Genomic DNA, 6,473 nt, shown 5'->3' with positions numbered 1-6,473 from the left:
GATCTACAGGGAAAATAAGTTATGCATATGATTCGTAAACAACTTGGATGTTGTAACAAGGGTAACAAAGTGTGTATGGATCAATGTTATGGTAATGGGCTGCTGGAATCGCATGAGAGTATGGAATGTCGTACTAATCGAAATCCTATCATGTACACGTATGTGGATTCAAGTCAACAACTCCACTAAGTGATTATCAATGACTTCAAAAATGTGTTGATCAATCGGCCTCACAAAATGTCTTCTAGATTTGTACTCTATCGTCGCCATTTTCGCCTCCACAAAATTTGAAAGCATCGTTGACGACTCGATGTGTAAGTTCATTGCCAATGAAACCAATCTTGCAATAGACCCCTTATGTGGTCAAGAAATTTAGTTATTGGCAATGTTCTAGCATCCTTCAATACAACGTTCAAACTTGTAATTCCCATTCGTAGACTCATCAGACTCATTAGACTCATCATCCAATTCCTTTGGTAATTCCCATTCGTAGTCTAAATTGTCTTCAACCATGTTCTCCTCCGAGTTTCTGTTGTTCTCTCTTACACCATGCTTAAAAACCCCTTCAACACATACATTTTCATCTTCTATCTGATTCTCTTCATTTATATTATGCCCAAACCCCCTGTCTACACAACCAGTATCTTCCTCACCGTACATTGAGGAGGATGGACCATTACCCTCGGGATTGTATAGATAAACAAAGAAAATCCAACCGGATAGGTTATATGGGACAACATTATTATCTAAAGGGGTTAGTGATGTAGCATAGTCTGATGGATAGTTTTGTTCGAAGGAAGGTTGTGTAGGATAATAAAGGGGTGAATATTCTTGGGCTAAATTGTATGAAAAGCTTGGTTGGTATGAGCAACTGGGGTTTTTTAAGTCACTGTCGCCATACATAGGTTTGGATTTTGTTGATAAATAGATAAGGGACCTATATGCGTCCTTACCATTTAAAAATAACCTAAGTTATTGATCATTTCATATCAAATACTTAGGAACCCTAGATCCAAAATTGTATAGACATCTTAGGGTGAGATTATAGTTTTTTGGGGTCAATCCCACTTAGATTATACGACTCCAACAAGAAATCTTACAAGCAAGTGTCACCTCTTACATTCAAACCCCATAGATTACCGCCTGCGTATACTCATTCATCCTCATTTTGAATACCACTGTAGCAAACAAACACACAAGGCATTCTGTAAGTGAAGACAAAACTTACTAAAAGAAAATGTATAAATAAATATTAAAAAAAAATTAGGAGAAAGTTGACTTTACGAGAGAGTTGACTTGATCAACTTCACGAGAAAGATGACCTAGTCAACTTCACGAGACAACTCGATTGGTTAAATTACACGAGTGATAGCTCTAAAAAAGAGTTACATTTCCTTGCTTAATTTGGACTCGTTAAAGGGATTTTATGGGTTAATTATCTTTTTTTTAGGTACTGATGACGGGAAGTTAGACGTCAAATACTCGACAACTAAAATCCTTTGGACGCGATATGCGATGCATGTTCTTAAGGTATGCATTGATAGTCATGCATCGATGGTTATGCGTTGGAATGATTATGTGTTTACAAATGTATGTGATGACCATGCGTCTTGTCACAAGTTTTCTTGCGCTCATGCCAAGTATAACACGAATGCAAGTTTCTCAGGTGATCTGAGGTCAAACATGGGGACTTGTAGCAAAATGAATGTGATAATGTGCATACGGCGGTTTAAATAAAAGAATGGATGGGAAGGTTTAAGTTAACCCTACTCCTACTCCTATTTAATAGACATCGCAATGAGAATATGCATGAGAGGTAGAGACACGACAACTCTTGACATGAAATAAATGAATGGAAAAATAGATAAAATGTGGAGATGATTTCATTGCAACCCTTAAGAGTGATCGCAAGAGAAACCTTAGTCAACGCAAGCCATGCGATCATGTAATACACATACAATAGTAAATGACCTCTCGATGCGAATGCTACGACTTCCAATGCTAGAACGCATGCGGTATATGCGATAAGTCTATAAGACCTACACATAAGCCTCTATTCTTATTTAGCGATGACAAAGTGACACACACACAAATATGGCGACCATATAATATCATACCTATTCCTAGGGTGCATGCGATGCAGGTTAGCAAACGGAGCTTATCTCTAAGTTCTCCGTTCTTGCCTATGCGTTCCAATTCGCTCTCTCGAGTCTTAAATTTGGGTTTTAGACTACTCTCCTAAGTATGCCTAAATAATGAATGATGTGCTCATAGGACAAGGTAACCGCATGAACTTGGCTGATCTAAGATTATTCCTATCTCTAGTGAACAATGCATACATTGCTTAATGCGACCAACCACTTACCCTTTTGGGCAGTTGGTTGTTACTGACTTTACTCATAGACTAGCATTGTATTAGCCTATGGACATGCGTTTTCGCAGCTTCACACTAAGAAAATAAGGTTACTCACACACTCACGCAATGCACACCTCTCGGTGGGTTGCTACATGCTTCATATCCCTAATCCACATGACTAAGTATGCGATACCCAAGCAATCTCACTAAGTGTTGCAATGAAAGTAAAGATGCTAAGCAAAGAAGATGGAGATAGAGTCGAAGGAGACAAAGAAATGCATTGAAAACAAATTGGATTAATTCGTTAATCATAAAATGTCATACAATACAATATAAGAAAAGAAAGAAAAATGAAATGACCGGCTGGAAGCAAAGACTTGCTTCCAGCGGATGTACGTCAAGGCTGCCGGTGGTGCCATGGATGGCGGTAGAGCTGACTCTCCCGAGATCTAGCTCTAGTCGTCAATCGGAATAGATGAAAGAGGTGAAAAACTCTCAAGTGTCTTCTCACGCATTTTGTCTAGATCACAAGGATTTGCCCTAGGCGAAAACCTTGGATTCAACCTTGGGCGAAAACCCTGGATAACTTGAATTTCTGCTCATCGACTTCTTTATATAGAACCCGGATTGCCGACAGCATTAATGGACTGCTCTAATTATGATATTCGGCGCGTTTAGTCCTTTCTGAGCCTCTGCCGCCAACGGCGTGATAAGTGAAATGTCAACATCATCTTTTGATTTTCTTGAAGTAGATGCGTTGATGCGTTTATTCCTCTAACCTTGCGTTGATCCCTTTATCATGCATTATCACGTAGCCGCAACCGCTAAATACCGCAACTCTACACGATGACCGCAATCGCTTAACGAGTGCAACTCTCATGTGATGGACACATACGACTGATTACCGCAACATCCATGCATTGATCGACGCGTTTGCCTTTGCGATGGAGAGTTTCTCTGCATGCTGTCATCTATGCGGTGGTCCGGCTTCCGCAGTTGCGTCCACTTTATGCATTAGCTACAAAAATAGAACATTGTACGCATAATAATGCATAATAACGGGTTAGCCAATATTCTTTAATGTTAATCGACGCAAGCTCATTTTCTCATGAATTCCTAACACAATTGTCGCATATTCTGCTTAACAACCTTTTTAATTCTAAGTAAAAGGCCTAAAATGACATGCATTTCTGCATGTTATCAGGTACCAAGCAACCAAGAGGTAGAGTCGAGCATTTGGAGCTAAATAGGTCGATTTAAAGCAAATTGGAATTGATTTGAGCATCATGGCTTCAAAAAAGTGAAAATGACCGAAATGCCTCTATTAGAGCGTTGCAACGCTCGTTACATGTCTAAGCCCAATGCTCGCCCCACACTGTAAGGCAGTAGTTGCATTCGCAAGGCAATATTGCAACGTTGCCATCAACGTTGAAATGCTCTAGATCCTTAGACGCTACCCAGTCGTCCGCACGTGCGTCTCTTTTTCAACCCATACACAGGGCAGCGTTGCAACGCTATTCATGGGGTTGCAACACTGCGATCGATTTCTATAAGTTCTCTCTTCTGTCTAGGTTAAAGGGTTTTCTTTTTTTTTTTTTTTTTTTTTTTTTTTTTTTTTTTTATGGAGGCCGAGGAGAGGCCTAGTTTTCTTCCATTCCCCTTATTTTTTCAGCATCAATAGGTTAGGATTTTACTTTATTTTGGATCGTTAAATATAGATTGGATTTTTCTCTTCGATTTGTCTACGGATTTTTCGAGGTAAGGATTTTCTATCTAGCTTTTGGAGTTTTAATTCCTTACTATTTCTTGAGAATTATGTGTTTTGAATGAATGACATGTTAAATTTGTGTTTTCTTTGAATTCGATTTAATTTCTAAAAGCATGCTTGTGAGGTTGATTGTTCACGCATAATCGTGCATGGCTAATCGTTTTTTTAGTTACATCCCGTTCTTACTTGAATGTCTAGCTAAAATAAATCAAGTAGCATTAGTTAATTGTGTATTTGATGGTTATTCCTAGGATGCATGAATTGCTAGGTTCGAAGATAAAATTGGTTAATTGAATATGGCTTTCCTGAAAATTAATCAACACAATAGAATTCTTGTTCATAATGCACATTTTTTTAAAAAATTCTATATGGATGCTATCGAACCCAATAGGATTTAGGAACATATAGATTAGTTGGGGTATGGCCTTTCCAGCCTCAAATGATGTTTAGGACACTCCCTAAGTTTGATCCTTGCTAGTCGTCCGCCTTTATAGAGGCTAGTTAGATCACATCGAGTGAGTTGATGTGCACGCATAAATCAGTTACATGTGTAAGTTACAAAAGGAAAGGATAAAAACTACATTGTATGACTCTAGAAACTAGATAGACTAATGCTAGTTTACATTTATATGTCGCATTTTAATTTCTTGCATGTTTTCAATTTTAAAAAATCAAAATCCCGTTTTTATTGTTTTTCAAAGTCAAATTTAACTTAGGAGAGATTTAATTTTTGGCCTCTCTGTGGTTCGACCCTATACTTACCACTATTGCTACATTTTTGTAGTAATAGGAGTAGTTCGATGATCTTTACAAATTTTCTTTTGATTTGCGGATCTTTTTGGGAATTAAACGACATTGGAAAAAGTTTCGCAATAACAAGACAAAAGTTGAACAAAAGAGTTGCCACGTAAAGTTAGACAAAGTCATCTTCATGAGAAAGACAACTTCACAAGACATCTGCTTTAAACTTCACGAGACAAATCACAGAACATTAGTAATAACTTTCCCACGTTCAATCATGTTCTAGTACTTTTCACTTTTCAATTTTCTCTCAACCGTAACAATTCTCCTTTATAACGTATACAAGTGGAAAAAAAGGTAAGAATTTCGTTGCTTATTGAGAACTTTCTTTAAAAAGTAATTTTTTGGCTTCATTTTCATGACTTTTTTTTAAAAAAATAAAAAACTACTTTTCAACATGCCTGTCTCTTTTGAAACTTTAAAAAAGGAAAGAAATTGTTCCTCTGAATTCGGGACCATCTGAAAAGGATTATTCCTCTGAAGTTGGGATCTTCACCTCACATCAAGCATTTCTACTATTGAAAACAAAATGAAAATAAAGATTGAAGTTTCTATTTTAAGATATGTAAGCTAGGTAAGTTAGGTGATTTCAAATTCAAGGCAATTGAATGATCATTTATTGAGGGACAAAATTGTCTTTTTACGTGGTGGATCCCTCCACTTAAAGTTTTGAAACTTTGGAAAAAGAGTTTAAAAAAAGTAGATTTTAAAGATGAGGTTATTTTGAATGGGAAAAAAGTTTTTTGGGTCAAAACCGATAATTTTCCCATATTTCACCCTTTGAAAGAATAGTTGTTTAAGCTGGAAAATTATATATTATGTATTAGTTATAACTTAGAAAAAATCTGTTTACATTTTTTTATTTAGTTGTACAGGTTGATTATTTTCTTTTCACACGTTGATCTACTATATAATGATTAGTGTGTTGATCACTTCATCAATAAGATTTCTCCTCATTTTGTGATCAATTCCCTATGTCCTTTTGAAACATTTTATGGTATCAGAGCAATAAGTCTCGACGTTAAAAGAAATCTAGATAATGAAGAATTAGGTTTCTTTTTCTGCTACAATGGGAGACTTATCGTCTTCATGAGTTTGTTTATACTACCAAATAAGTTTTGTTGTGATATTACAAGATCCTTTTCAAGGTTTTGGTGGGGTTCTGATTTTAATAATAGGAAGACTCATTGGATGAGTTGGACAAGAATGTGTCTTCCCAAAGCTTTTGGTGGTGTAAATTTTCGAGACTTACAAAGGTTTAATTAGGCTCTTGTCACCAAGAAAGTTTGGAGAATTATAGAGAATTCGAATATTTTAGTTTCAAAGGTTTTGAAGAGTATATATTTCCCAAATGAATCAATTTTGGAAGCTAACTGTACTTTAGACTCTTGTGTTATTTGAAAAAGTCTACGTTGAGGAAGAGACTTATTAATCAAGGGGTTGCACTTTAGAATTAGTAAATGTGGTTCTATCAATATGTTCACTGATCCTTGGATCCCTTGTCCCATCACCTTTAAATCTATTTGTTTTAATCCCTTTTAGCAAGTC

Source organism: Benincasa hispida, chromosome 9 (genome assembly GCF_027475165.1).
Source record: "Benincasa hispida cultivar pf3 chromosome 9, pf3_genome.v1.1, whole genome shotgun sequence".
NCBI classification, from domain to species: Eukaryota; Viridiplantae; Streptophyta; class Magnoliopsida; order Cucurbitales; family Cucurbitaceae; genus Benincasa; species Benincasa hispida.
Note: the sequence above shows the minus strand (reverse complement) of the source record.